General features: G+C 36.7%; 1 pseudogene across 1 annotated transcript; it reads right to left on the minus strand.

Annotated features, from left to right (window-relative positions):
- Positions 1–9,331: 9,331 nt before the first annotated feature.
- Positions 9,332–16,625, minus strand: LOC145583118 (eukaryotic translation initiation factor 3 subunit D pseudogene; annotated as a pseudogene). The gene is made up of 2 exons (XR_014100058.1): positions 14,784–16,625; positions 9,332–9,411 (listed from the first exon to the last, which is right to left on the minus strand). The product of XR_014100058.1 is annotated as a eukaryotic translation initiation factor 3 subunit D pseudogene (transcript).
- Positions 16,626–17,628: the final 1,003 nt, after the last annotated feature.

Here is a 17,628-nt window from a genome sequence, read left to right on the forward strand (position 1 = left end):
GAATAAACTCTTGAGAAACCCCATTCACCTTGATTGTGTTGCAATACTTCTCAAATTCCTTAAGATGGTTTTGGGGACTCTCATGCTTTGCACCACTATATTGAGGCCTCTCTATCAAAGTTATCATCGCCGATCTTATCTCAAAGTCATTTGCCGGTGTCATAGGAGGAGCAATTCTGCTTTCAAACCTATAAGCTCCCCGAGTTTCCAACTCCTTCAATGCTACTCTCGAATTAGCACCCATGCTTTCTCGTTCTTCTTCTTCTTCTTGATGGATTTCCTCTCTTGGGGGGACTTGAACCTGAGGAACGATTGGCAGCCCTTATTCTTGTTATGGTCCTCTCAATTTCCGGATTAAATGGCACTAAATTTTGATCTCGTGCCCTACGCATACAAAACTCAAAGCAAAATATCAATAGCACAGCTAAAAATGTAGCCTAAAAGAAAGAAAATCTTTTTGTATTTTTCAAATAAATGGAATAGACTCAATCAACAATAGCAATCACCGTGCCTTCCCCGGCAACGGCACCATTTTTTACGTGGGATAAACCTAGGTCATTGGTAACTAGATTCCCCGATCAAAACAAAATTTGTAAAACCAAACCCAACCCTAGGTAGAGGGGCAAGTCCAGGTCGAACCCAAGGGAAGGCGATATTTGCTAAGGTTTTAGGCTAAGCTATTCTGAAATCTTAAAACGACGGGTTGGTCTATGCTATCGAATCAATTCAAAGCTAACAAATGGAAATCAATTATCAAAATACTAGGGAATTTAGGATCCACATGCACTAATGATAAACTTGCTAATTTGACGGGAATCTGATCAATCAAGCAATGCGAGGGAAAACGATATTTGCAATCAAAATCACTCAAAGAGCTATTTCCTAGGGTCAAGCTAGATGCCTCTACAAATGACTTCAAAGGTAAGAGTTTTAGTTTTAATAATATTAGTAACATTAAAATTCATTATTCAATATGGAGCAACCTAAATTTTATGCTCAATATTAGATTATTTTCCATTTGTCGTAAAAATTCCTTCAATTAAAGTAAACATATACTTCCTCCATTTTTAAATAGTTGCAACACACACTTTTTCACGATATTTAAGAAATGTGGGGTACACATGATATAATACACTTTAAAATGGGGTGAGTGGTTGTTAGGAGTGTAATTTAATAAGGCATGTGATTTAAATAAAGGAAGTACTATAGCTTTTTCCCCAAAATGACTTTCCATTTATAGTGTATTACAAGTATTGTGACATTTCAATTTTAGGAAAGTGTTACAAGTATTAAAAAACGGAGGAAAGTATGTAGTTTTTTAAGAACAAAGTAAACCTATCTTGTGTGGTTAAAAGAAAAAACCTTTAAAATTACTATGCATTTTTTGAGTTACATATTTTAAATACATATAACCTACGAAGTATATGAACTGTGAATGAGTAACTGAAAGAAATGAAATTATTTTGTAATCATATTGTTGTTAAAATATACACATATAAGTATACAATTAAAATTTTAGATCTTATGAACATGAATAACTCATTTAAATGCAACTTTATTACCAAGTCTCATAAGATGTGTCATTGGTGTGCACATGATTTGCCAAACTATAATGACACATGGCGAGATTGGTGACGCATGCCATGATTACAATCCTTGTTATTAAGTTTTAATATATATATTGACTAGATTAGTCTCGTGCGATGCACGAATTAAACAAATAATTTTTTAAAATTTGTTTATTTTTTTCATACCAAAATTTGAAACAAAAAAATTCTCAAAATAAATAATACATCAAATATTAAAAAAAAAATAGAGCACATTGAATAAATGAATGATGAAAGGGTTACTTGACGAAGAAAAATTACACTATTATTGTTAGAGATAGTAAACTATTTTTCTAAAATCAATACTAATAATAATATAGCTCATCAATATTTTAATAAAATAAAAATAAAGAGACAACATCATTTATAACTTTGGAGATAATAAATTTTTAATAAAAACATAACATGTGTCCAATTTTAAAAAAAATGATGTCAGCGGTTGCTATTTTAGTATTAGTTATAGATTTTTAAAATATATTGTGAATTTCTACTCATTCGTTATATATTTAGATAAAATTCCTAATTTTAAAGGATAATATTTTATATTTAATTAATTTAAACTATAAAAACTCATTCGCCAATTTTGCTTATGTGACATTTGAATTATTTAATTTTAAAGGAATTTTAAAATCTCTTATCTAATTGATTATAACTAAAATTTATAATCACACATGGCACGTTAAGAAAATTTATTATAGGTGATCCTCAAAAAACTTGAGAAAAAAACTATATATTACATTGGCCTATCTTTGAGCAACGAATCCAAGTATCCTACCCTGCTTCACTCCCTACACTTCCAATTTCATCAACCACAAGAGTTTATATCATGGATATTTGGGTCCAATAAATGGTCGAGTGAGCAAGGAATCCAAGTATCCTACCCTGCAAGGCTCCTACACTCCTACACTCCCAATTTCATCAACCACAAGAGTTTATATCATGGATATTTAGGTCCAATAAATGGTCGACATCACTGACATGTATTACGACAGAAATTACTCAAAATCCAAGTTTATCTCCAGTATAAAAAAAGCAAGGACAAAAGTGTAAGTTCTATAGTTAAAATGGGTAAAACCGCTACTTTTTTTAATAGGGGTAAAATCGCTACTTAAAATAACGGATTTGTCTTAACACCCCACTATTTAAAGTAAGGCGTATAATAGAGTTGAATGAGATTTCTTGAGACAACTATCACTGAAAATGGGATTCAACAGAAGGAGGGTTAACATGGTGATGTAATTGGTGAGTTTGATGAGATACTCGTTCATCATTAATGGTGAAGTTGGCGGTTCTATAGCTCCTTAAAGGGGTTTACATCGGGGAGACCCGCTATCTCCATATCTCTTCATTATTGTAGCAAAAGCTTTTTCTCACATGATCCAACATAAGGTGTCGATAAGCAAGATTCATGGTACAAGGCTAGTAGAAATGGGTCGGGGTGTCTCACCTTCTTTTTGCAGATGATAACCTACTCTTTACTAGGGCCAACCAAACGAAGTACTTAGTCATTGTTGACATTCTTAACCAGTATGAAGCAGCTTCGGGGTAAAAAAATCAATTATGAAAAACCGAAAGTGTCCTTTAGTGGAGGAGTACGGAAAGAGCAAAAGGAGGAGATTTTGAGCATCCATAACATAGGCATGTGGACAAACATGAAAAATACCTTGGTATCCTAACATTTTGGGACAATAAAAAATAAAAAAGTATTTTCGAGGCCCAAAAAACTACAAGGTAGGAAGGAAAAATTACTTTCTCAAGTCGGGAAAGAAATTCTCTTGAAAACGGTCATTCAAACCAATCCTACGTATTTAATGGGGGTCTACAAGTTTCCGGTTGAGGTCATCCATAAAATCCATTCAGTCATGGCCAAATTCTGGTGGGGGCAAAGTGAAGCAAAAAAGCAAATTCATTGGAAGAGTTGGGATTACCTTTGCACTCTAAAGTGCCTTGGTGGTATGGGCTTTTGTGACTTATTTATCGGTTTTCAATGATGCACTATTAGGCAAACAAGCTTGGAGGCTAACTTGTAACACCACTTCTCTCCTTAGTCCAGCGATGAAGGTCAAATATTACCCCCATTATGATCTTCTTGAGTCGTACTTGGGTAATGGGGGTAGTTTTTCTTGGCGTAGTAGCTGGAGCTTGAAAGCACTTGTGAAGGAGAGTTTGATTTGGAGTGTTGGCAATGGACAAGATATAAAGATTGGTCTGATCCATGTAGAGGTGGGCATGGGTCGTGCCGTCGCAACACTGGCTAGCACGAGATTAGCCCGCACGGTGACCGATGAGTGGGCCGTGGGCCGTGTCGTGAGTACGATTTCAAGAATCCGGCACGAGCACGACACAATAGTTTGGCCCGCCAGCATGGCATGCTAGACACGGCCATAAAATAACATAATTAATAATAAAGAACTATAATAATAAAAAATAAGAATAATAAAAAGAACAATAATAATATAATAATAAAATAAAAAAAAAACATAAACATAAATTAATAAAATTATCTAAATAGTATATTCACTTTTAAAAAAATTAAAAAAATTATGAACGGCCCGATGCCCGGCACGGTACGCGCGGCATGTGGACCGTGCCACGCCGTGGGCTGGGGTGTGCTAAATGGTCGCCCGGCATGGCACGGCACGCCAAGATGCAGGCACGGCATAAGCCACCACCAGGCACGGCCCGCGGCGGCCCGACATGGCACGTTGCCCACCTCTAGATCCATGGCTAGTAGATGATAGGGGCCGTTTTGCAACTAGTGACCAGTCGAAATGCATTTAGTGAACTTATCAACTCTAAGACTTGGGAATAAGACCTTGATCTTATTCGGGCAAATTTCAATGATAGGGATTTACAATGCATACTGTCCATTCCACTAAATGAAAGCTATATGAAGGATGAATTAGCTTGGGCCTTCTTGAAAAACGGGGAATACACTGTTAAATCAACTTACATGATTGGGAAGGTCTGTGATCTTGACACCTTCCATAATGCCTGGGTTGATATATGGAAATTCAATGTTCGACCAAAAGCTCGAAACTTCTTATGGAGGTTCTGCACTGAGACACTCCAAATTTCGACATTTGACTGAGGATGCTCTATGCCCGTGGTGCGAGAAAGAAGAAGAAACATGGAGACACGCTTTTGTTGATTGCCAAAGAGTGCAGGGGCCGTGGTCAAAACTCGATTGCAGTGAGTTGAGGAAGTATGATAAGATGGACTCGGCTTGTAATTTAGTAGAGAGTTGGAAAGATGTGCAAAATGAGAAGAAAATTCTCGGTATCTACCTGATGTGGGGCATTTGGCTTGACTGAAATGTGAGGGTATTCCAGGGGGAAAGCACTTCGAATTCAGTGCTGTCCCTTGTGGTAGCTCGAAGGCTTGGGTGCGCCCTACTGATGGCTGGGTGAAGCTGTCCCTTGTGGTAGCTCGAAGGTTTGGGTGCCCCCAATGATGGCTGGGTGAAGACTAACTCCGATGCTTCCCTGTCTGATGAAGGGTGGGTCGGAGTTGGTGTGATGGCTCGTGACAACCTTGGCTATGTGATATTTTCTTCTTGCAGACGATGGAGGGCATGGTGGCAGAATGAAATAGCTGGTGATGGGTTATTGTGTCTCTACGAATAGAAAATCTGAATCGAATGTTTTTCAACTCAAGTCGGTCGGGTCTAAACAGAGCTTGTAGAGTTGGCGCTGGTGATGGGTTTGTTTGAGGTCTGTGTTGAAGGCATGAGCATCTTTTGGTTCTTTTTCTATATTTTCTCCCTCTCTCTCTAGATTCTCTCTCAAGCCATTACAACTGGGAGAATTGAACCTCAAAGACGATGCCCCTACTACATAATGAACCCCGCCAAAAATACCCAAAAACCATTGAAATCATAATGAAAATTGTTGGTGTATAAGTTCAATATCTCAATTAAAGCCTTGAGAAAAAACTGCGATGGTTATCCAACTTCAACACAAGCTCTTATGCCACCAAAAAATAAACCCAGCTACGATCAAACCACAAACACAATCACGACTATCATGCATTAAGAACAATATATTTCACACATTAAAAATCAAATTCAAGACCAAAGTTAAGAAACGAGTATTCAACAATTACTCAATCAATTCACAGCAATATAAAGGAGCAATGATTTCATTAAAAAAATCAATCGATTCACAACAATTCAAGGAACAATAACTTCAACAAATTAGGAAAAATGATTTCAGCAAATCATCAATCAATTCACAGCAATTCAAGGAACAATAACTTCAGCAAATTAAGAATCAATACAAAAATATCTAAGGAACAATAATCCCGGAAAATTATCAATCAATTCACAGCAATTTCAGGAACAGTAATCTAGGCAAATTTTCAATCGATTCAAAGCAATTTAAGGAACAATAATTTCCGCAAATTATGAATAAATTCACTACTATATGTACAATTAAAACAGAAATATGTTCTAGAAATAGAATTAAATTTGTACAATTATATACAATTAATCAGAACGAATAAAACTACCGGTAAACCATCAGCAAACCTCCATTCTCAAAGGAACCTTCTCTCTCTCCTCGGTAATCAAACGAACAAGCTTTTTGAAAGCAAAATGCAAGCAATTTGAGAAAACAATCCAACACAAAACCTCGTAGACGAAATCGAAAGCCGGATCATCAGGAAACGAAGAAGACGAAGACCAATCATCCCAATTAAAACCACCACCACCTCCTCCAAAACCGGAATTCCAGCCACTTCCGCCGCCAAAACCACCGAAAAAACCGCTATCATCGCCTCCGAAGAATCCGCCGTCATCCTTGCCGTCGGAAGGGGGAGATCGGCGGCGAGTGCGACGGCGGCGCTTGAGGAGAGTACGGCGCGCAGAGGTGCAAGAAGCGGAGCGAGATCTGACGGGAGGAGGAGCAACGGCGTCGGTAGGGAAGATGACGGAGGAGGTGCGAAGAGAGTCGGTGATGAAGAGTTGGTGAGAGAGAGAAATTGTGTCCGCCATTGCTGAAAGTGAAACCTCCATTGAAGAAAGAGAAAGAGAGGAAGATGAAGGTTTTTAGAGAGAGATTGGGAAATTACGAGGATGTTATTATGTGATGGTTTATATGACGAAACGACGATATTTTTATAGTTGCGTGTCGGGGTGTGACGAGAACTTTGACACGTCTTTAATTTCCTTATCAATGGGGGAAAACGTGGGATTAAATTTTATTTACGGTAGGAATTTTGGTAATTTTTATACGGAGTAGGAAAACTTGTTTTCTAATTATCCAATATTTTGTTGATTATTAAAAAATTATCCAATCTTGTTCAAAAAAATACGGAGTAATAATAATAATCCAATCTTATCTATCAATTAGGAAATCCAATTTTTTTGATAATTTTATGCTCTGTAATATTTTTTGAGGGTATTACTCTCTCTACATTTTTGTATGTAAAAAGTTTTGATGTGTTAATTATTCTCCTAAATTTAAAAAAAAAAAAAAGATTTACATTAGGACCATATATAAATTTTTATTTGTTATGATTTAAGATATTCAACAACTATATAGTACCATTTAACAGAAAAGTAAAGTAATTATGTTTATCAAATAGAAATACAATATAATTTCTCAAATATGAAAATTAAAGTTGTTAGATTATCATTTCACATCTCATAATCTCCGTATATATATACTTAACTAACACATCTTCTTCCACAATCCACCTCCCTCTCTATCTTGCTATGAACCTCATCCGTCACAAATCACAATGGTCATGATAAAAAATACAAATATTAATACTTCGTATATTATAACAAAAGTTTCAACTACCAAACTATGTTGAAAATTTAAGGTTTGATGACTTTTAAAAAATTGGAAAATTATGTAAAGACATACTCTGTATGCTCAAATCTAACATAAAGATTATTTAAGGACAAGAAAAGTAATTAAACAGTCAAAACTAATAGGCAAATCTGAGTACACAGGTAGTGTCATTACTCCCTTCTAAAAGTATGGTTAAATTAACAGCTTGTTTGGATACACTAGCAGGAAGGGAAGGGGTAGGGATAGGAGGGAAGAGAATGGGAGGGGAGGGAATGGGAGGGGAGGGAAGAAGAAATTAAACCTTCCTTGTTTGGATAAAGGAGAAAAGGGAGGAACATTCACCATTTTTTTTTATTTTTCTTATATGTGGGTTGCTTGCATTCAACATTATACTAATCTTTCAGAAAAAATATTGTAGTTATTTGTATTATAATATAAACCTGATTTAAAAAAAATATATATTGATAAACGTCATTAAAATCCAGCAAAACTCAAACAAATAATTTAATATCCTATGTTCTTCCAAAAAAAAAAAAAAATTCTTATGTAAATTAATCTAAAACATCATATTGATTTTCAAACAAATTTTCCAAAACTGATTTTCAAACAAAAAAAAAATAAAGAAATACATAAAAAAAAATAAACGAATTGAAAATCAATTAAACATTAGCAATGAAGAAGAGCAGCAAATCCCTAGAAATTGGAGGATAAAATTTGTGAGAAGCAGAGTAGAATAACTTGGTGAATTAATTGGTCTCACCTTGAAAATTCAAGAGATTGAAAGAGATAAATTAAAAATGCCAAAACCCTAGAATTTGGGGGAAAATAATCGTGAGAACAGTATGCTAGTATGGAGGAGGAAAGAGAAAATAATAGAGGAGAAAGATTATATAATAGGTTGAATGCAGTACTCCAGTTGAATGTTAATCATATGTTTTCCTTCCAAATCTTTTCAAATTTGGAAGGATTTTTTTCATTAACAATCAAACAAAACTTTTCCCTTCATTTCCTTCCCCTCCATTTCCCTCACTCCCTTTTGTTTGTTATCCAAACAATGGATTTAATCCCCCTCCCTTTCCCTTCTCTTCCTTTCCCTCCATTTCTTCTTATCCAAACAAGCTGTAAGAGTTTTTAGATAACATCAAGAATTGACCAATTAATACCCTTCTTCCCCATCTCTCTTTTCCCATCGATTAATACAATGCTACCACTCTTTTCCTCGTCCCTTTCTTAGGTGTTTGCCCACATTTTTTCCTTCCCTTCTCCGATTACCTCTCTACTATACCCTCCTGTTAGCCTGTTACCCTCGTCCTCCAACAGATGGTGGAGGTTATCTGAGTCAACGTTATGAAATCATTAGTGTTTAAGATGGATTGAGGAGGGAAACTAGAATAGATGGTTTTGATGAGGTAGGTGTCAAGAGTCTGGCTTCTAAGTTTGTTTGAATTATGTTCAGAAATAATCACCAAAAATTGAGAATTTTCCCAACAACAATCAAAGCTTGAGATAATTTGATCAACGAGATAAACCTTGAAATCTATCATATCATATCAAATTCCAACGAATACTACTACAGTACGTGCAGCTTCAACTTAAATGAAATCTAAACTATACTTCCAGATTAAAATCATACAAGTTAAATCCACATTTAAATCAAACTTTGTACATGTTTTCATAACACACAAAAAACGATTATTGGCACAAGCAAAAATTGAGGTTCATTAAAACTCTTCGATTAGCTCTATATGTTAATAAAATATCAACTACAACAGAGATTAAAAAAACTACAAAATCAAGGACCACTGGTTACATTGACTGCAAAATCAACAACATTTTTCTGTTTGTGAATCTGCATAATCAACCCTAACACCACAGCAAAGTTTTTTCAATAGATATGCATATCAAAGGGGGGGGGGGGGGGGGGGGGGGGGGGGGGGGGATTTCGATAAGGAGACACTGTAGACAGGACTGATTCATGATGATTGGTAGAGTTCCGGGTATAAGTTCTGAAATAAGATAAAAAAAAAATGCCATTAGTACTAGCAAGATTCAAAGGGTAAAAACCAACAACAATAAGAAAAGTCGCTAGAAATAAGATAAAACAAGGATAACTCTTCAATAAAGAGAAATAGTTCTAGAGATCATGCTATATACCAATAAGTTTTTTGTTTTTGGACGAAATATACCATAAGTTACAGGTAAGATGAAGAGCAAAAAGAGACCAAGTCTTAAAAAAACTGCAGTAAATAGATCTTGGAAGAAAAAGACTACAGTTAACACCATAGATAATTGGAGAGCTAAGTTTCACTAGAAATTTCTTTTTCTATTCCAAAGCAACAAATAAGAATTATGAAATTAGTGGGTCTTATAACCAATGTCAGACAAAGGTCTATTAAATAGGTGAAAGTCAAAGTCAAAGTCAAAACCCAATGTCAAGAAAGTTCTTTATGAGGTACAAGAGTCAAAACCATATATACTGTCAACATCACAAAATAGACACAAAACCATCTTAAAAAGATAATACCAAAGTAACTAATCTGATACTCCGTAGTTAATATGTAGAAAATATGGGCAAATAAATGTCTGAAACCTCATGGTGTTTACAAAGCTCACATAATGGCAGAGAAAAAGAATACATACAGTGTGGTATGTAAACACAAGCTTTGACAAAACATTTGTCTTATCAAATTTATAATCAACAAATAAAGTTTGTAAAAAGCAGATAAAGTTAAAAACGATGACCCATACAAAACAATTCCCTCAAAAGAAATAGGCAGCAAAGAGGTACATAACAAAAAGCAGCCCAAAATCAGTACAAAAAATTAGAACATCCCCTTGACACAGATTAGATCAAGGCATAATTCACGAGCAAACGAAATAAGAGGCAGGATAATATAAACAAGCATAAATCCTATTTCAGAGTACAAGATGCTAATGGTAAGCTTATTAAACAAAAATAATCAAAAAGAAAATGCCACAAGCAGGTATATGAGGAAACATATATCAAAGAAAAGGCATGAACCAACAAAAGGACATAGATAGAAGATGAAAGCTGAATTCCCAGGCGTCATGAGATGATAAGAACATCAGCAGTAAGGAGCGCCGCCCAATTCTTCCAGAGAGACGTGAATTGCTTTTCCCAAATTCCACTGTGTCTGGAATAGCCAATGAAAATGGAAAACCCTAATCCGAGGAAGCCAGTAACTATAAAAGAGGGAAAAAAATTTCCCTATACTTCATAGCAAGGGTAAACCTTAATTTCCACAACAAAGTAAAAAATTGGGGGGAACTTAGAATTTGAAGGACTCCGAAGAAAAGAGATAATCAGGGGAAAAAAAATCTCGAATGAAAAGGCGAAAATGAGTTGATCCAGGGAAAAAGGAGGGAGAAGGGTCCTGTGTTTAGGGGTCGATGGGTACCTCAACAGGGAGTACTTGTACTTGAAATTTTTGAGAAGAAATACAAGCTGCTTTAGCAGCTTTGAGAAAAGTAACAACACCGGGACTTTCATACAGATAGAGCACAAATACCAGGAAGATTAACCGGAAGAAATGGCCAGTTGATGGAAGCCATAGAAGATTTTTTATGTGAGAGGTATGAGATCTAGTGTGGAAGGGGTCTAATGGATCTGGAAGTCGAAGTTTCCAGAGAAAATTATCTCATCTATTTCTCTCTACAGAGAAGGGGCACTCGCCATTACCTTACACAGCCATATTCCAGCTAAGGGGTGGCAAGAAACAACAAGCCACCTTGTCACAAAAAAGAGCTACCGACAGCAGAAGTAGCAAGAAATTGAAGCCTATAATATTGAATATAGAAATAGATAACTATAAAGGATGAGAAGGTGGACCTAGGGAGAAGGCATGTGTCTCGAAAAGGGAAACAAGGAAATGAATAACAGACGTTACACTAAGGCTCATTTTAGTTTAGTGGATAAGAATTGTAAGGGAAAAACACATAGTAACTTAGTTTCTCTATGTTTGGTTTCTAGCCAGAAAAGATAGGTGAAAGAATACAAGAAAAGAATGGAGGGGGATATGGATAGGAGAAAAGACCAAGAGAAGAAGCATGCAAAGAAATAGCAGATGCAAAACAAATTGGGAGAAGTGTTTGAAAGTGTGAGCAGCTGATCAAAACTAAAGCAAAAGCTATTGCAAGAACAATGTGTAGTAGAATCAAGATAAAACGAATTCAATGATGAAGATGATTAGTTGCTGTTTTCTTCTTGCTTTGTTCTTGGATAGTCAGAATACCTTAAAGATTGGTTACAGTGATATTGAAACTGAAGTTGACTGAAGCTCTTTTTTTTTTTTTTCCTATAAGGAACCTTAATTCTTTTTCAAAATTTGCCAAATCAGTTTTTTGGTACCATATGTGATTAATGCATACATTTGATATGCAGTCTCTGCAACACCAAAGACACTATCCAGCAGGCTTTGCTTTTGCATGCTGATGGAAAAAAGCACATAGCTAAAGAGCCTAAAGCCTAAGCCTTAGCTGCAAAACAGCAGCGTAACCTGCCTAATACACCTGAGGAAGGGTCTGTAACAATAAAGACTCTACAGAAAACATTACCGAAACTAAAGATCCAAATGACAAAGTATTGAGGATGGCAAAGAGAATGGTCTTTCAAATGGGGCCTCACGACATGATATTTCTTCAGCTGAAAATGGGAAGGCTTATGTGAAAAAGAGACGGGTTTTTTTTTTTTTTTTTCGTCTAATAACATTTACAAAATGTGCAAAGGAAGTACTGAATGGTTCTGAGTGCAAATGGAGTACTGCATAAACAGAGGAAACACCTAAAAAGTCAAAGAAAGCCAGAAAAGAATTGGAGGTTGAAGGTACAGAGATGAAAAAACCCAAAATGAAGATGAGGAAGGTGAGAGAGGTACCAACAGTACTGAATAAGATGGTTCTGTTGTTACTCAAGCAGTAACAGAGAAAACACCTAAGAAGTCAAAGAAAGCCAGGAAAGAATTGGAGGTCAAAATGAAGCAGAGCAAAGTGAGAGGTACCACGAAAAGAAGGTTCTGAACAAACTTAAATATGTATCAGTATGCTTTCTTATTGAATACAAAAGCTTTCTTTAGTGGTTAGAGCTTAAACCATCAAAACAGATACCTTGATAATTATCATAATTGTTACTAAAATAAACAACTTTATCTGCAATATTATGATTTGCCTCAATCAGCAAATCTAGATAATCAACTATATGTGTTACTGCATTTTCAATACAAAGGTACTCAAGATTTGTTGTTTTGATGCTAATACATGAAGGTGCATGTTCATATTGATGTGCAGTGTCACGTATTTCTAATGTCTTTAACGCGGAGAGTTTCACACCAGCCATTACATTCTTCGATAAAGAGCTCTTAAAGAGTTGAGTAAACAATCTCAAGTAAAGTGGATGATCTCAAGGCTTAAGTAATTTCAAAATAACTAGCCTCTTACACCAAATCAGCTCCAAAAACTTAAAACTTTGACGCAAATTAAAAATCAAGTTAAGCTCAAAATATTCATGTTTCTTTGTATCATACAATCATGACTCGAAATTATTTGGATCATCATCGCAAAAGAATTTATATCAAAAACCTTGTAATAGGATGTATCGCTATGAAGTAGAACTTTGCTCACAAAATTGTCGTACTAAATCTTCATCTCATTGCACAGTGGTGGTAACAATCCCATCAAAGGATCAAGCTCTATTATGGCATCTCTTTTTGACAATACGCTGGTCTTAAAGGCAACAGACTTCATAGGTAAGAAAGGAAGTATATGACACAAGATTGAGTCATGCAAATTAATAGTGTAATCTATGTTTTCTAAGGGGATACTCATGCAATTCATGTTTTGAATTTTAATTTCAATAATTGATCAAAGCTTGGCCGAGGTGAAAAGATGGCAATGTATAGAATGCTTACGAATGAATACTAACAAGAATTAGGTTCTAGTTCAGAACAATGCATCCTATTTACGATGTTTCCGATATGAATCCTCTTGCAATAATGATATGAATAATTTCGAGTGATGGACTCATGGTTGAACGCAGCAAAAATATTATTTTGAGCTCCTTGATTTTTAATTTGTGTCAAAGTTGCAAGTTTTTAGAGCTGATTTGTTGTAAGAGGCTACTGATTTTATTGATTTTGAAATTACTAGGTGTTAAAATAGAGGATTCACCAGATACTTTTCAATTAACAAGCCTTGAGATCATCTCCTTAATCGAGTAGAACTTAATGGTAATGAGTATATGAAGAGGTTGTTATCACCCAACTTTCAAAGAACTCTATATCAAATAACGTAATGGTTGGGATGAAACATTCACACGAAGAGTTTAACGTTAAAAACATTAGATATACGTGACAGTGCAAATCAATACAAACATGCACCTCATGTATTAGCATTAAAGTGAGTGGAGTAACGTAATATACAGTTGATAATCTAGATTTGCTGAGTGAGGCAAATCTTAATATTTCACATTAAGTTTATGGTGCTAGTAACAATTATGATAATAATCAAGGTATTTGTTATCTTATAAACAAGGTTTCCAGGGTATGTACTTTGTGGCTTATAGCAAGGTAAGTTTATACTCCTTATAACAACTATCCATACATATTGGCTTATTTTTTGTAAATTTGACGGCAAAATGTTTATCTCAATGCAAACTTATTTATTATGAGAAAGAGCTACTAACCTTTAAGAACTTGACTCACTTGGAGGTCAAGGGGGATGCTTAAACTTACAAGCTACTAAAACTAGCTCCTACGTCAAAATCTCTGAAAATCGAGCAAGTACATACCCAGTAATTCTTTGGTTTTTTTCCCGCTGTATAATATTTAAATTGGAAACTAATTGTGTCAAAAAAATTGTGTTTGTTCAAAAAATTGAATGCATTGATGACTCCTTTAATTCTGAAGCCAAAGGTGAGTGAAACTGACAAGTCTGTGAGTGTCAGTACGCTTTCTTATTGAATTACTGAATAAAGATTTCTACTGTATGGTGCATTAAAGAAAAACAGGCGATGTGGTATTTGGGAGCAGTTATTTTAAACTTTTTTTATAGCCAGTCATTAAAAATACAGTCATGGAGGGAAATAAAGAACAATATCAGGCTAATAAAGCTTCATCCAACGCTCTAAAGGTTTGTGAGCTATTCAAAACCAGACTTCAATAACCAATAATTTATAATAAAGAATACAAAAAGCTGAAGGAGACAGACCAACTAAATAAATAAGCTACATATAGCATGAGCACAAATAAGTCTTACAAAGTATGCAAATAACTAGAACAAACATGAAGCAGCATAATAACAATCTCAAGAATACATAATAAAAGAACATGGAACAACAAGCTACAAAGCTAGATAGAATCCCATACCCCTCTTAAGGTACGGCAGTAATCTCCTTGTCCTCAACATCGGTGGCAGCCACACTAATTTCAGAAGAAATGCCATTAGCAGCATCTTCGGTAGGAGGCTGAGCTTGCTCCTCCTCAGGCAATGGCTCCTCGACGTAATCGTTCTCGAAAGCATCAGCAGGCACCTCATAAATCCTAACCTGGGGCTTCGAGGGATCCTTAACAAGCACATACTTGCCCTCATTCAGCTTCATACACAAATCAACAATACTCTTAACAATTCCCCACATATTAGCCATGTTCAAATTAATCTGAGCCGCGAAATCCCTAGGCTTATATCCAACAACACCAAGAATCACATGGTTAAAATGATCCCTGGGATGAACCCTCGAAACATACCCCAACTTCATCAAATCAGCACCACCCAAAAGCGCCTGAGCAGTCCACTTAGCCATCTTATTAGAGTTGTTCTTCAATTCAGTAGCCAAAACAGCACCTCTTTGAGTCTCCAATTTCTGCCTCCAATCAACCCCGGAATACTTGGGATCAAATTCATTCAAAGCATTAAGTGTCAAAAACTGCCTTTGATTATTACTCTCAAGCACACTCTGTAGCTCACACCTAGCAACCAAATACATATCACTATCAAGCTTCCACCTTCTATACCTATACCCAGCAGAAGCCACCTCTTCTCCCTCATTTGCAAACGGGTTCGGCTCCTCAAAGCTCACCTTCTTCCCCTCTTTAACCAAAACCTGCTGAGAGAAATTCTGGTTGATGTAAGCAGCCTCAACACTCAAAGAATGAGCAGAATTGATATCATCTTTGGACTCTGGTAACGGTTCCTGAGAAGTCTCATGAACAGACAACAAATCCAACTGAGACCCATCTCTCTTATCAAAGAAGAGCTTATTCCCAACCCTCTGAACCACGATATCCCAGCTATAAACACTCCTTGGCGAGCACATAAGCGTCGACAATATCGCATCAGTAGCGAAAACAGTAGCCTTGTCCTCATTAGCCAACCTCCTAATCACAGGATCATCAGTAGTTGTAACCTTGAAGAAGTTCCGATTCTTAAACCTCTCCAACCTACGCTCATTCTTCGGAGTAAGGCGGTCATATGTTCTATCATAAGACTCAAGCGCCCCACAAAACAGAAGATCTTCAGGCTCAGGAACAGAGAAGGACAACTTGGAGAAAGTCGAGAAAGGAATCTGCTCAAGCATATTCCACTCAGGCTGAATTTCAACCGATGACTTAAACACCGCGGCTTCGCGGCGTTGATGCTGTCCACCCCCAATACGATGATTATTATGGTAAAGCCGATCACGGCGAGCACGCTCCTTCTCCGCCTCACGTTTACGAGCTTCGACTTCTTCGTCGCGGCGTTGAGGGAGATGGCGAGATGGGTTGTTGTGGTGATGATGGAAGCGCCATTTAGGGCCGAATTTAGGGCGAGGAGGGGGTTTACCGTCGACAAGGCGGAAGGAGGAGTCTTCATCGGCGGCGAGTGTGGCGGCGAAGGAATCATCGCCGGTGAAATCGAAGACGGAGTCGTTGGCGTTGTTGCGACGGTTGGAGGGGTTGTTGAGGTTGCGAGTCCAATCGGCGATTCGGCCGAGTTTGTCGGAGCGAGAAAAAGGGGCGAAGGGGACGTTGCTGGGGACGGTGGTGGTAGATGGGGTTGTGGCGGTGGTTGTGGTAGTGGTTTCTGGTGGACCCCAGCCATCTGGGTTGAAGGGGACGAAGCCGACTTCGAAGGACACCATCGTTGTGTTTGTTGAAGGGAAGAAGATTGAGAGGGAGAGAGTGGAGATGAGGAGGTAAAAAAAGAGGAGGGAGAAAAACCCTAATATTGTTTATCAACTATGGAGAATGGGAAGTCTTAAGCGAAGTGTGAAACCGACCCAATTGGGCTTACAAGCAGAGGTGTCAATTAGGAATTTGGATCTGGTTAGGTAAAATTGAGTAGGTCTATTTTTAAATTTGACTTAGGCTAAGGTATTGTGTTCAAAGAAGACAATAATTAAATTTAATTTTTTTCGAGTCAGGTAGATTGAGGTAAGTTTGTAACTCCTTTACTTACGAGTAATTCAAAGCTCATACTTTGTATTATGTTGATTCGATCGGTTTAGGAATAAAAACGGATTGGATGAAGGTTTACGTGCATTTATCCGCTCCTTCTGATCCACTTGCCTAAACCCATCACCCGTATAATTAATATATGATCTTTAAATTGGGTTTAGAAGGTGATAATTATGATTTCATAATTTACGAATACGTTAAAATTATACTCCGTACATTGTTGGAAATAGTAATACAAGAAAGTTGATACTCTGAAAATATATATATAGTGGAAAATATTCTGAAAACTTAATTGGGTTAGTTGCGGATTACCTTCAGCTCTCCTCAAGATAATGTAAGATTTTAGATACTACAAGCGGAATTGCATGAATCATATTCATAAGCATCTAAACACCAAGATCAATGCATAACACATAAAGAACAATTAATAATACCTTTGAAGCGTGATTCCACTAGCAATCGAGCAAGAACAACGGGAGACAAAGAACCCCAAACGTGATTCCTTTACTTGGTCCACGGGTACAGATTAAACCTCCGCTACTGCTAGTTAGTTGTGATCTAACCTTTCAATCAACCTTCTACAGAGAAGAGAGAAACACGAACTAACCACGAACCACCACGAACGAGCACCACACGCGCCACTTAGGGTGGCCGGCCGTACAAACGGGGGAGAGAGAGAGAGAGAGAAAGAGAGAGATTAGGGTTTAGGACTTGGTTGCTTGAATTAACTGACTTGTCAAATTGTTATTTCAATCTAAGTCGTGGATCTTATTTATAG

The sequence above is a fragment of the Chenopodium album genome, chromosome 15 (assembly GCF_948465745.1).
Source record: "Chenopodium album chromosome 15, dcCheAlbu1.1, whole genome shotgun sequence".
In the NCBI taxonomy this organism is placed as follows: domain Eukaryota; kingdom Viridiplantae; phylum Streptophyta; class Magnoliopsida; order Caryophyllales; family Amaranthaceae; genus Chenopodium; species Chenopodium album.